General features: G+C 45.0%; 1 protein-coding gene and 1 pseudogene across 3 annotated transcripts in view; one reads left to right on the top strand and one right to left on the bottom strand.

Moving 5' to 3' along the window:
* The window catches only part of PCGF5 (polycomb group ring finger 5), a 245976-nt gene extending 244224 nt beyond the window's left edge, over positions 1 to 1752 (bottom strand). Inside the window, exon 1 of one of the 3 annotated variants that reach the window (XM_077125466.1) lies at positions 1660 to 1752. The gene's annotated coding sequence lies outside the window, so the exon portion shown is untranslated. The remainder of the gene's footprint in view (positions 1 to 1659) is intronic. The other 2 variants (XM_077125468.1, XM_077125465.1) reach the window with 2 other exon arrangements.
* An 11042-nt stretch (positions 1753 to 12794) lies between these two features.
* Positions 12795 to 13695, top strand: LOC143653403 (ADP-ribose pyrophosphatase, mitochondrial pseudogene; annotated as a pseudogene).
* The last annotated feature ends 511 nt before the right edge of the window (positions 13696 to 14206 follow it).

Raw genomic sequence — 14206 nt, forward strand, 5'->3', positions numbered from 1 at the left:
AATCGAGCTGAGTTCTAAATGACGAGAAACGTTTACTCTTAATCCTACAAGTGCGGGTGGGTGAAAATGAGTCCAGTTGGCCTTTAAGGGTGATGACAGTGGGGTAAATTCTGTATTTAGGAAGGGCAAACCAGATTGCTTTTGGGATTTGGCTTAACAAAACACACTAAATCTTTAAATAGGGCTTTTCTGTTTAAGGAGCCATTATTTTTATGAGCCACTTACTTGTTAATTTTTGTTGTTGTTGTTAATAACTTTAGAGGTACTTAAGTATAGGCAACTACTGGAAGGATTTCTTTAGAGCCCCGACAGCTCACTTGACAGTATCCAACTTCTGAATGAGACAGGACCCAGCCCTGCAGCGAATCAGCGCGTCTTCAACTACTCACTAATGCAGCCAGGCTCAATCTTGCAACCCTCTCAAGAACTAGAAACAAGCCTTGAAAAACCTGGGGAGCCTGACACCCCCAAAGTTATTATGAAAGGAAAGAAAAAAAAACGCCTCCCCTTTGCACTAATTCTTTCTGGTGCCCGCCTCTCGCCTCCCTTTCCCCAGGCGTCATCACTGCAGAAAGGCCGCTGACTCCCGGGTCAGAGACACAGGACGAGTACGCGCGCGTGTGGACCCCGCATGAATCATCAGCACCCAGTCCGCGGGGCGATGATTCATTCACCGCCCTGGAGATCACCACGACACGTTCGGGGCGTACTATGGCCGCCGCACGCACAGCTTTCTTAAATATTAAACAAACGTTTCAAAGTACAAATGCCTAGAGCCAGAAACGTGTAAACCTAGGCGAGCCGCGGAGAGGAAACAGCATGGTTCGGCCGCTGCCCGTGTGTTCCCGGACCCTGGAGGGAAGCAGCGGGCACGTCCGCCCTTCGGCACCCCGTCCCCGGCACGCGCGCGGGAGGCGCCCGCAGAGGGCGCGGAGGGCGCACAGGTGGGTCCCCGCCCGGCCCGGCGCTGCCTCTTGTCCCTCCCCGCCACTCGCAGGAGGCCAACGTTCACCCCTTCCCTCGCCGTGACATCTTATATAATAACCCGAGCTAATCAAAACGGAAGCGACGCGCGCTACCGGGGCCCGTCTCCCAGCCGGCGGTAGACGCTCATGCCCCGAGCCCGCGGCCCCGAACTAGGCGCCCAGGAGACTCCCGGGCGGGAGAAGGGCCCGAGCGCCGACTCGGCTTGTTCCTCCTTGGTGAATGCGCTGCTGTTGTGGGTCCCCGTCAGGAAGCCGCGAGCGTCACAAACTGCGTCAGCTTCTTCAAACACATTTCATGGTCTCCCTCCAGGCAAAGAGCCGGCAGCTCCCATGGCCGGGCCGGGGCTGGAAGGAGCCCTCAGGGGAGGAGAAAGTTCCTCGGGGCCCTCCCCTTCCCAGCACAGCGCCCAGCCCCGCCGCGCCTCCAGCCCCTCTCCCCGGGGCCGCCGCGCTCCGTGCAACGCTCGCCTAGCGGCGCAGCCCGCCAGCCCGCACCAATGTCAGATTGGGCAACTTGCGACCCTGTGGCTCCGCGCAGCCCCCTCCCGCCCCGCCTGGTCGCCGGGCGCCCCGGGCCTCCCCCCAGGGCCCGGCGGAAAACAGCGACACCAGAAACTTCCCCGGTCCGCGCGAGGTGGGTTAAGCTGCCTTGGTCCCAGCCCATCGCCCTTACCTTGCTCTCGAGAGGCCACGATCCGGGCGGGACGCGTGTTGCGCGCGCGCGCGCGCGTGGGGCGGTAGGTGAGGGAGCCGGCGGGGGCGGGGCAGTGGGGGTGCGAGCGGCTCTGGGCCGGGAGGGCTGGGCCGGCCCGGCGGGCTCGAGAAGAGTGGTTCCCGCCGCGGCGGTGGCAACGGCGGCGACGGCGGGCGCGGGGCTAGAGCGCGGAGGGGGCGGAGGAGTTGCCGTGGGTTTGTTTACGCGTTGCTGCCGGGCTCGGGGCACAGCCCGCACTCCCTGATTGGACACAAACTGGGGCACGGCCTCTCGCCGACGCCCGCCAGGCCTCCTCCAGCCGCCGCCGCGCAGCTCCTGGAGCGTCCTCCCGGGCACGGCCCGTGGCGGCGCCGGGGCCTGGAGGGGACAAGCCTCGGCGGCTGTCCAGGACAGGCGTCGAGCCAAGCTATCGCCAAGGCTCGGAATCGCCCACCTGTAGTGTCCCGACCTTGGCAAGGAGAAATTCTAAACTTCTGCTGCTGGAGGCTTCGTATCATCCAGCCGCAGGAGGGGCAATTTTAACAATTATTATTATTGTTTCTTTCATAGACGGATGAATCTTGCGCTTGAACCGGTAAAAATGCAGCTCAAATGTTAGTGGGCCATTTGACTGTAGTCAGACTAAGGGTGCCCCTGTAAGCTGCCCGTGGAACTCTCAATTCCGTTCCCTGCCTCCAATTTCTCTCCTAACCTGTCTTCTTCACAGCATTCAAGGTTGCCATCCCAGAGCCACCTTGTCACACCGATGCTCAAGATCCTCTGATGATTTCCCATGACCTTAAGCCCTATTTCCTTAGTCTCAGAGACCCCCTCCCACCATAGCTGGCCTCCACATTTCAGCCTTCTTTCCACTGCCCCGCCCCACCCCACAACCCCTGTCTACAGACACCACCTCAAATACCTGTATCCTTTCACATTTGATTCTGATCTCGCTCTTTTCTGAGCCAGAAAACCAGAAAAACCCATTGCTCCCTGCTTCACCTGTCTCACTCCTACCCCTTGTAAACTCAGCTTGTGCACCATGTCTGTGCAGTCTCCGGGAGCCCTGAACAGACTTAGCCCTTTTTTTTCTGACATAGTTTGTCTTGTGGGTCAAAATGCCTGCTTTGTACCCCTACTGGATTATGGATTTCTTAAGAACAGGATCCTGGTTTTACATGGCTCTGGGGATGGGAGAGATGAAAGCTGTAGGAATCAGATGGTCTCTGAGAATGTGCAGTTCTACCAGGACTGGAAGAATTCAAGAGAGCACCGAGTTTCCTGATACACCAGTTGGCAGATTTCATCTTGCAAAAGGCAAACACTTCCCCAAACCTAAAATGCCCTCCACTTTCCTGCATCTCTGTGTCTCTGCCCCACCACACCTAGCTATGTGCCCTCTATACTTATGACAGGCACTTAATAACCCTTGGAGAACAGAGTTGAATACTGTTCTAGTTTGCTAGCTGCTGGAATACGACATACCAGAAACAAAACGGCTTTTAAAAGGGGGAATTTATTAAGTTGCACATTTACAGGTCTAAGCCTGTGAAAATGTCCAAGTTAAAGCAAGACTATAGAAATGCCCAATCTAAGGCATCCAGGGAAAGATACCTTGGTTCAAGAAGGCCAATGACGTTCCAGGTTTCTCTCGACTGGAAAGGCACATGGCAAACATGGCAATGTCTACTAGCTTTCTCTCCAGGCTTCTTGTTTCATGAAGCTCCCCCAGGGGTGTTTTCCTTGTCTCTAAGGGTCTCTGGCTATGTGGGCTTTCATGGTTATCATAGCTCTCTTGCCAAAAAAAAATGCTTCCTCTTTTACAGGAGTCCATTAAATTAATCAAGACCCACCTGGAATGGGTGGAGTCACAACTCCACAGAAGCCATCTAATCAAAAGTTACCACCCACAATTGAGTGGATCACATCTCCATGGGAACAATAAAAAAGCTTCCAGCCAGCGTATTGAATGAGGATTAAAGGACATGGCTTTTCTGGGGTCCATCACAGATTCAAGCTGGCACATATACTAACAGAGATGTTCCCTGAGCCAAGGTCCAAGGTGATCAAAAGTGAACAGAGTAAATCATGAAGGAATAGACAGTGCAGTTATTTTACAGATAATTCCTAGGTTAAGAGCCCCCCACCCTTGGCAGCTAGCATGGATTTATAACTCTCCGTCAAACACTGAAAACATTGACCCTGACTCTTCCTGGTTCTGTGGTTGGGTAATTTCTTTCTCTTTCTAGAGAAAGCTGTCTTTGAACTCTGGGGCTGAATCCAAGTGAAAGAAAAGTTCACTTTCTCAGATAATTCAATAGTAGTAATTTAACACAAGGAATTGGTTGCAAAGGTGTTTGAAGAACTGGAAGTTCAACAAGGTAAAGTGAAGCAATACTGAGATTAGCAACTACCTTCTCCCCTAGGGCTGGAGGGACCAAGTGCAGAGGTTTCCAGAACCATAAAGGGGTTGGCCAGTGGGACTGGGGCCATTAAGGAAGTGCAACTACTGCTGGAGATGCCTCTCAGTGCAGAGAGAGGGGGCAACATTCCCTGATTCTCTCTTTCTCCCACCCTCCAGTGCAAGGCCACTCTGTGGTAGAAAGCAGCCGAAGCCAGTGGACAAGAAGACAGAGGCAGAACACCTACATTACAGATCAGATCAGAGCAGGGAAAGGAGAATGGATCCGAAGGCAAAGCAGCAAGTGGCTAGCACTCCGGTCTCGGGTGCTACACACAGTTGCCCCAGCAACACTTCCTTGGGGTGTGATTCTGCAAGTGCAGCTCAGACTCTTCCTTCTATACTCTGGGAAGTCTCTCTTCCTCTTTCCTCTTTGACCTTTGGTTTCCATGTTGCCTTCTGTCCTGCTGTCTCCCATCAAGACTCCCTTATATTTCCTTTTGCTCTCCAATCCTTTCTATTCTGGCTCTAATTCCTCCCGCCCTTGTGTCCCCATCTATGTAGTGGATCCCAACTTTTCCTGACTCCTGGAATGGCTGGATTTCTTTCTCTCTCTAGATGCACTGCCTCTAATCCCACTGGGAAAACTGTCTTTGAACTCTACTTCTCGTTTCCCCACTGAGTGTCTTCTCACCTCAGCTTGTCCTGTTTCCCCAGGCAGGAGGGCAACTTTCTTTAACGTAAAAGGGATGAAGGTTCCTATAGTAGATAAGGAGATTAAGAACTACTGTGCAGTGACCCTTCTAAACGCTGTGCTAGACCCGTTCCATATATTATCCCATTTAATTTTGCCTTATACCTACTAGCTGGACACCCCTAGATGTAATTGGTTTACAACTGTCACAGGGTAAGCTTTGTTAGTGCACATCATCAACCGTATGGTTGACAGTTTTTTCTCCTCTTTTGTCCATGCCTTCCTACCCCTTTCCTTCTTATCCTACATTTTTTCTTTTCCTTTGCTATTTCCCCCAAATCCCAACTCTTAACAGTCTAACACATTCCTACTCTAAATCTTCAAAGATTGAGAAGGGCTACTTGGAGACTGTTCTAGCCAGCATTCTAGCTGGCTTTGAGAGGATGGGTGGAATTGCAAAAGATGGAGATTGAGGCAGGGCATTCTTGGTGGAACAGTGCATACTATGCTTCAACTTAAGGTCAGGAAATGAGACCATGTCTCAGAAACTTGCCTATATACCTCAGTTCTCTAAAGCAGACTACTCAGAAACATAAGAATAAATATAATTCATATAATTAGAGTCATAATGTTTTAGAAGCAGAAAGGAATTTAGACATTGTCTGGCACAACATGTCTATTTTTAAGCCAGGGAAGTGAGATCCAAAAAACTTAGGTTTCTCAGTATCATGGTGGTTAAGCAGGTGCTAGAGTTTGACTGCCTGGATTCAAATCACAGCTTTGATAAATATTAGGTTATATAACCTTGAACTTCTCTGTCATTAAGTTTCCTCATCTACAAAATAGGAAAAAATAATAGAATCTACCTCAGTGGGCTGTTGTGAGAATTAAATATTAGTGCAATTAAAGCATGAAGCACAGTGGTTGGCATACAATCATGGGGTGAATATTATTATTATTGCCCATGACTATCAAGGTAGTAAATAAGGGAGTCAGAACTAGTCCCCAAATCTTTTAAGCCCTAATTTAGTGTTCTTTCTATTATTTGAGATTATGTCATTTGGTGCTTGTTAAATGCCATCTGTGGAAATATGGTACGCATCTAGTCTGCTGTTCCAAGAAAGTTTTCAATTATCCTTGTAACTCCAATTCCTCTACATTTCCAGGTGCCTGCTCCAGCCAGTCCTAGTTTCCATTGCCAACCTCAGCAATCCTGGCACACTATGAAGTTCTGGAGTGGTGGTGGGGTGACCTGAAAAAGAAGTAATAGACATGTATTTCATAGTTAATGATATAGTATGCAAGTCCCAATATGTAAAATTTCACTAATTTAAATTTCAAGGGACCATGTAATCATTGAATTAAAGGAGTTTGAATTATCTGTCATTCTTCAACCTAGACAATGTCAAACCTACCAGCTAAAATTTTAGTAGTCCCTTAACTGAAGTCAATTGGACCAAAAAAAAGCCTTCCTTTAATTCAGGGTGTCCACACTTTCTGCAAAATCATTATGTAAGAGAACAGTCTTCTCTGTCCCTCTACATTTCCTTTCTGAGTCTTGGTCTCACTTTTCAAAACTTTCCTGGCCCCACAATCTTCATGCAGTCCACTCTCTCTGGAATATAAGCATCTTGAGACAATAAGCCATGACTTACCTGCCTCTTTATCTCTAGAACCTAACTTAGTATGGGATATAATAGGCGTCCACATGTTGTTGAACTGACTGAATTGTTGAATTGAACAATCCATATAAAGCAAAAGGATCCCCTCCTTCTCCTTCAAAACCTTTGTCTCAGTTGGCTGTCCTTAGCTAGTTGTCAGCCTGCTAGACTTAGTTCGTAGGAAAGCATATGACAGCTGAATGTGAGATAAATGTACATTTTACAAAATGAAGTACATTCACAGGGGTTTACTTAATGGTATAAATCCAGGAAGTATTTTAAGAGGGTCAGTATTTCAGTTTGGTAAAGCTACCGGAATGCAATATACCAGAAATGGGGTGGTTTTCACAATGGTGATTTATTAACTTAAAATTAACAGTTCCTAGGCCATGAAAATGTTCCAACTCAAGGCATCAACATGGAATCTGAAGACGGGCTGCTGAGATCCGGAACACTTCTGTCACATGGGAAGGCACATGGCCAGTGTTTGCTGTTCTTTTGCTCCCTGGTTTTGTTGCTTTCAACTTCTGGTTTCAGTAGCTTCCTTTCTGGGCTTCTGTGGGTCCTCTCTTAGCTTCCCAGGGCTTTTCTCTATGAGCTTCTCTTAATTGCATCTCTTAGACTCCCTGGGGCTTCTCTAAGCTCTTTGAATGTGTTTTTATCCTCTTATAGGACCCCAGTAAGGAAATCAGTAAGACCAACCTTGAATGGGGTGAGTCCCATCTCAATTGAAATAACCTCATCAAAAGGTCCCATCTACGACAGTCTGCACCATAGGAATGGATTGAAAGAAAATGGCCTGGTGCAGGCCACGGTGGCTCAGCAGGCAGAGTTCTTGCCTGCCATGCCAGAGGCCCAGGTTAGTTGGTTTTTTTCTGCCCATGCAAAAAAGCAAAAAGAAAATAATGGCCTTTTCTGGGGTATATAGCTTCAAACTACCACAATCAGGAAAACATTTTTTTGGTAGCTGGACTTTCCCAACATCTTTACATCACACCACACAAACTGAAGCTAATCTCCTATAAATAAAGCCTAATTATTGACTTTCATTGCTATCTGTTTTACTTTAGATTTCTTAGGTCATTTTTGTAGACTGGCTGTATTCTATATATGAGTATAGAATATCCTGCCTAAGTAAATCCTTAAAATGCAGTTCTCCCTTAATCTTAAAAAAAAGTCAATAATTATCCCTTTTTCTCTTCTATTTACAAGTCAAACTAATGGCCACACACTTCCATCACTCAATGCCATTTTATTCCTGAAATTTGCCTTCTACCTCAAATTTGTTTATATGCTTCCTCTAGGAAGAGGAAAGGGATCCAAAGGACTAAGCCTAGATTATTTCCTCTTCTTTTTTTTTCCTTACATGGGCAGGCACCGGGAATCAAACCTGGGTCTCTGGCATGGCAGGCAAGAACTCTGCTTGCTGAGCCACTGTGGCCTGTCCTTTCCACATCTTATAAAAGAAGAAAATGAAGCCCAGAGAGGTTGGTAGTAGAATCTTGGGTTCCCGAAGCACTCATTCCATGCGCCATCTACCTACTACATGCCTTTGAAATATGCCGAAAAGCATAATCCCCATTGCCAACTTCCCTCTTGACTTCCTTGTTTTAACTGGTTACCACCTCCTCTGGGACTTTTAGGACTCAAATGGGTGATCTTTGGTTCCTTCTTCTCTTTAGGCTTCTTAGGCTTCAGTCTGTCTCTCTGATTTATCTTTCTTGCCTAAACTAACCCATAGTTGAGGGCCTTTTCTCTTTACAACCCACAATAGGCTGCTAGTGGTTTCACTGTCTTCAACCTCTTCCTCTTACACAGAATAAGACAGCAGAACCATCGTAACAGAACTCAAATTTTTATTGCTATAATGAAATGATGCCATTTTGTCAAAGAAAATCAAATTCAACATGCATTTGGACTGCCGATAAGATATGGGTTTGCTTTTCCAGTTCTGAAACATATACTAGTAACTAGTTGTGTGATAAGCTATTGGAAGGCCAAGTTATTTAACATCTCCTACAAATTGCAATGTCCTCAGTCTATTAACTGGTGATATCATTACTATATGTTCCTAACTCATAGGGTTATTGTGAAAATTAGATGTAATAATAAATATAAAGTGCTTAATAATGATAGTGGCAATAGCTAATATTTGTTGAGGTCTTACCATGGGTCAGGCACTACTCTAAACTCTTTAAAATGAATTATCTTATAATGATCCTACAACATAGATATCATTATAATTCTTAGATGGAGAAACTGAGGCCAAGAGGCATTAACAAACTTGTCCAAGGTGACTCAGACAAGAAGTAGCTGAGCCAGGATTAAAAACTGGGCAGTCAAACCTAGGCGAACCTCTACACCACAAACTGGCACATCGAACGCACTTAATAAATTATAGCTATTTTATTGTTGTTATTTATTATCACTATTATCATCTTAAAGAGTGGAGAAGACCTTTTCTCTGCTTTCCTTCTAGATTCCTTTCTGAAGTTGAGCCTTAGCGTCACTTCAGAAAGAGGTGGATGGTTCATGATAATTCAGCGGTACTGAGTACCACTTATTTCTGTTTTCCAAAAAGAGGCTGGAAAGATTGTTGCCCTTGGGGTTTTTGCACTTCCTGGACTCCATCTGTACTCTGCTCTCATCATGTTCTTGAGAAAATGGGAATCACACAGGCCATCTCTGACCCAGGAGCAGTTCATAATGACATGCCGCAGATTTATTCCCTGATTGTCCACTGCAGTTCCTTTAGGGCCTTTTCATAGACGGGACTGGAAAATTCTCTGTGTCTAGTTGTGTTTGATCTGCTATCTCAGACGTTTCCAGCTCAAAAGAAATTTAGGAGAGGGAATCTTCCCATTGGCTTCCCAGCAAATAAGTCTTTTGGTCTCTACTATAGCATTTAATTTCCTTTCCTTAGGGCACCTTTTGTACCATGATCATCAAGTGGTCTGAGTTAACTGTCTTCTTCCCTTTGATGCTTTTCAAAACAAAACAAAACTCCTTATTACTAGTTAAGTCCCTTTCCAGGTGGTCTCTGAACTTCTTTGGTTCACTTGATTTCTATATTGTACTTGACACACCACACCGTCCCTGCTCCCTTGCTTTCCTTAAGTGTGTGTTCCCCCCTGAGCATCTGTTTGTTTATTTTTGAACATCTGGTCTTTTTGATTCATAGCACAAATTGACCTTGGCCTTCCAATAATGAGATTTTCATAGATCGTAAAATGTTAAAGCCAGAAGGCTTTTGTAGATAAGAGGCCAACTGGTTCTTTTTATAGTGAGGAACCGAGACCCAGAGAAACCAAGTGTCATGCAAAAACTACACAGCCAGAACCAGACACACCCAAGTCTTCTGCTTCATTTGTTTCTTGTGAGTTGAATAATAATACCTGGAAATAATAATATGAAAGAATTCATGTTGTATCTTCCAAAAATGTTTAAGTTGTCCTATCAGTCATTTCCTTAATACATTTTCAGGTGGCCCCAAGGAATAGCATTCCATGATTGAAAAATTTCAGGTATGAGAAGACAAGAATTAGAGAGCTAAGGACTATGTCTTACTGATCATCTTTCTTTTCCAGTAATGCTTTGTACACTGCCTTGCACACAGCAAGCTCTCAACACTGAGAAGAATGATGATGATGATTGTAAATAATGACCAAGCCTCATTTTCCTTTGTTCTCAGTCCTTTCCTACTATTTTGTTCTCCTTTGTTCTAGTTTGCTAGCTACCAGAATGTAATATAACAGAAACAGAATGAAAGGGGGACTTTATTAAGTTGCAGGTTTACAGTTCTAAGGCTGATGAGAATGTCCCAATTAAAGCAAGGCTATAGAAATGTCCAGTCTAAGGTATCCAGGGAAAGATACCTTGGTTCCAGAAGGCCGATGATGTTCAGGATTTCTCTCTCAGCTGGAAAGGCACATGGCAAACATGGCAACATCTGCTAGCTTTCTCTCCAGGCTTCTTGTTTCATGAAGCTCCCCCAGGGGCATTTTCCTTCCTTCTTCAGAGGTCTCTGGCTGCGATGGCTCTCCTGGTTCTTGTGGCTCTCAAACTCTCTCCAAAAATGTTTCCTCTTTTGAAGGATTCCAGTAAAGTAATAAAGACCTACCTGGAATTAATGGAGTCACATCTCCTTCTAATCAAAGATTAAGACCCACAATTGGGCAAATCACATCGCATGGAAATAATCTAATCAAGTCTCCAATATATAGTGCTGAATAGGGATTAAAAGAAACGGCTGCCTCAACATGATGGATCAGGATTAAAACATGGCTTTTCTAGAGTACATAATTCTTTCAAACCAGCACAGCCATACTCCCAGGTGTTTCTGGATTTCAAATCTTCTGGAAGCCTGAAGGTTTTAGAAGGTCTAACTCCCAATAGGTCAACTAGTGTAAAGTTCTTTATGAGAATGATGGTTGGATGTTTAGTAACTGCCTTCTATAGTAATGCTGATGGTGATAACTTCAAATGGTTAACAGACTACCCCCATGGACACACATTTTTAAAACTTTCCTAAACTTGAAGATGTATGTTCCTAAAATATTGCCAGTTTTTGCAAAGGAGATGTGTTCTCTGATCAGATAGTTTGGAAAATACTGGGTGAAATGAAATCAAATAGCTTATAGTGTAGTTGTTTTGTTTTTATAGGTCTTTTCAGGACCTTTAAAACACTGATGTGAAACCCAGATCTCTAAAGGAGGGGGCAGATTAAATATGCAGAATTTCCCAAACATATCTGACCATAAAATTATTTATTCATTGAACATCTTCCTCGTGGAACTGATATAACATGGGACATATTTTGGAAATGTTAAATATTGTTTGGGTTTCAATTAGAGTATACTGTACTCCATTTTTTCTAAAACTGTCTGCTTCAAATGATAAGATGCCTTTCCCTAAGGCTTGTTTTGTTAGATATAATGACTAGGTCTGTGCCACTTCTTCTCATTATTTATCATTTCAGGATACAGATGCTGTTCCTTCTCTGCCTGAATTTCTCCAGAGGAATCACAGGTTTTTTACTCTAACCTCATATGTAAGCTGCTGAATCCCCATAATCATTTCAGCTGTCCTATCCTCTCTACACGGTTTTCAAAGTATGGAATTAAAAAAATGAATATCATCAATAATGGTGACAACTAGCATTTATTGGGTGCTTACTGTGGGCCAGACATTGTGCTAACAGCTTTACATGTCATTTCCCACTTAACATTCATCATGATCCTATGAGGTAGCAATTATTAATATTTCCATTTTACTCATGAGGAAACGAAAGAGAGCTTAAGTACCTTTACTCAAAGAGGTTCTGAGATAAGAGGGGGAGAATCTGGGATTTGAACATGATTTTGTTCCACTCTTAAGGATGATGTGGCACTGCACCTCCAGTATTAGCTCCACTGTTTAAGTATGTGCTCCCTCGAATCCTCTAAGAGCAGATGCCATGTGGTTTAGCCTTCAGTGTTCTCTTCTGTGCTAGGCCCAGCACTGGCCTGCCAATGGGCCAGTACTCCTATGAAAAGAGAAATAAGCAACTTGCCTTAGCCATTCACCTAGTAAATGATGGCCCCAAGATTTAAAACCATCTCCCATGCCATACAATTTAAATCCTCTGGATTTCTCATCAGGACTACGCTCAATGCACCAAGTTCTCCCTGCCCTTTGAGGTCACCCTCTCTAGACTTGGGAGTGTCCCAAGCAGAGAATTTTCTATCCCACATTCTCCTTGGCTTCCCCTAAACAGTAGTCCCAGACAAGTGGTACAAGGTGAAACAAATATTAACTTTTGTGGCTATATTGGGATATAGCAGGAAACCACTTTTGTTGTCATTTGCTAATTTTACTGGTACCATCTTCTCAACCCCATCACTTCATGTCCCATTTGGGAGCACATTAGATTTCACAGTCTCTCAATTCAAAATAAAAACATAACGACTACCACAAAGGGTTACCAGGCTGAGATTGTCATGAGCCCTTGGCTGGCCAGCTGCACATTTAACCTCAGGCTGTGGTGGTTGGGGAGTATCAAAACACTCTTTACTGAAGGTCTATCAGTATAAGGGTGCAATATGGGGTAAATGTGGCCATGTCCCATTGGGGGTGGGAGCAGGGCAGGTGCTGGTGCCTGCTGATCTCCTGGGGAGTCTGTGTTCCTAGCTGACAATGGCTGAACTCTCCCTAGGCTGCTGGGTCTTGAATGACTGGACACCAACTGGCAAAGATTTTATTTAGCAACAGTGTCTCATTCTGTGACCTTGACCTCTGTGGCAGTCAGGTTCTACAGCTCCCCCACCATCTCTACCAGCTAGAGTGATTTTCCTCACATGGGTTTCATCTAAACTTTATCATGTCAGATTTCGAGGGTGCTGAGAACCCTTAAAATTAGGCCCGGACCTCTCCATACCCTGGCTCTAAGGTGGAGGGAAGCCAGGTTCCTAAGGAGAAAGTGAGCTGGCTGGTTGAGTGGCAAGAGCACAACCCTGCCAAGTTCACTGCCAGCTCTGTCTTGGCTGGGCCCATGTGGGCAGACCCCCAGGTCGGTGAGAGAATTCATTCAGTTCTCTCCTAAATTGAATGAAAAGGATGGGCGTGTTGAGAGAAGGAGCCAAAATGGCTTGTATGAGGTTGAAAATGGTAAATCTAGAAATCCTGCACATGGGACAGGGCTGGTGGGCTCAGGGCTTTTGAGGCATTGGGAGCCCAATCATGCTGCAGAACCCATCCCACAAGGTGAAGAAGGGATACCAAGGGAAATAAAGTTACCCACCCTCTTTCCGGGGACAACATCCTACAGTTTGTAGCCATCAAAAGGAAGGACTGTGAAGAACGGGCAATCCCAAGTAGGATGGTGGATCCAGGGGAGAAGATTAGTGTCACATTGAAGAGAGAATTTGGTGAGGAGGCCAAGAACTCTGCACAGAAATCCAGGGCAGAAATGTAGGAGTTAGAGGAACAGTTGCAGAAACTATTCACCCCAGAACACTTTGAGGTCTGCAAAGGCTATGTGGATGATCGTGGGAATACAGATAATGCATGGATGGAGACAGCGACTGTGCACTACCATGATGAAACAGGGAAGATAATGGAACATCTCCTGGAAACTGGTGATGATGCCCAGAAAAGTGAACTATATGGGCATCAATGAGAAGCTCAAGCTTTATGCCAGTCACTCCCAATTTATTAAACTTATAGCTGAGAAATGAGATGCACACTGGAGTGAGAACATGTTGACTGACTGCCATGGGTAGTAACTTGGAGTCTCATGTAACATAGAGGCCTTTAAATGAACAAGGGTGGAAAAGAAGCTAATAACAGAACTCCCATTCAATGAAACAGGGGGGTCAGCTCTTTTGGGGATTATCTCCAAAACTATTAACTTATGAAAGCTTTGTAACAGGTAACAATATTAGAAGATATGAGGGGCCTATACCATACTTCCCTCCAACGGTTACCCCCCTAGAGTCTCCCAGTTGTGTATGTACCACTGCTTAAAAAGGAAGGAAAGAAAGAAATTACAATGATACGTTTTCCTACTTGCACAATTGGTCAGAGTTCCCTTTTCTAAACTTTTTGGCTTTCTAGCTGGAAGAAGAAGCATGTTGACATATTGCATATGTTGTGTTTAAGCATGTGGCTTAAACCAAATTAGATGACCAATGCTCTTTGAAGCATTGTGGGTAAAACAAAGATAATTTCCTTACTAAGCATAGCCTCTGGTTTTCAGCAAGCTTGCATTTGTCAATTCTTTCTACTGTTCTT

Source organism: Tamandua tetradactyla, chromosome 13 (genome assembly GCF_023851605.1).
Source record: "Tamandua tetradactyla isolate mTamTet1 chromosome 13, mTamTet1.pri, whole genome shotgun sequence".
NCBI lineage: Eukaryota > Metazoa > Chordata > Mammalia > Pilosa > Myrmecophagidae > Tamandua > Tamandua tetradactyla.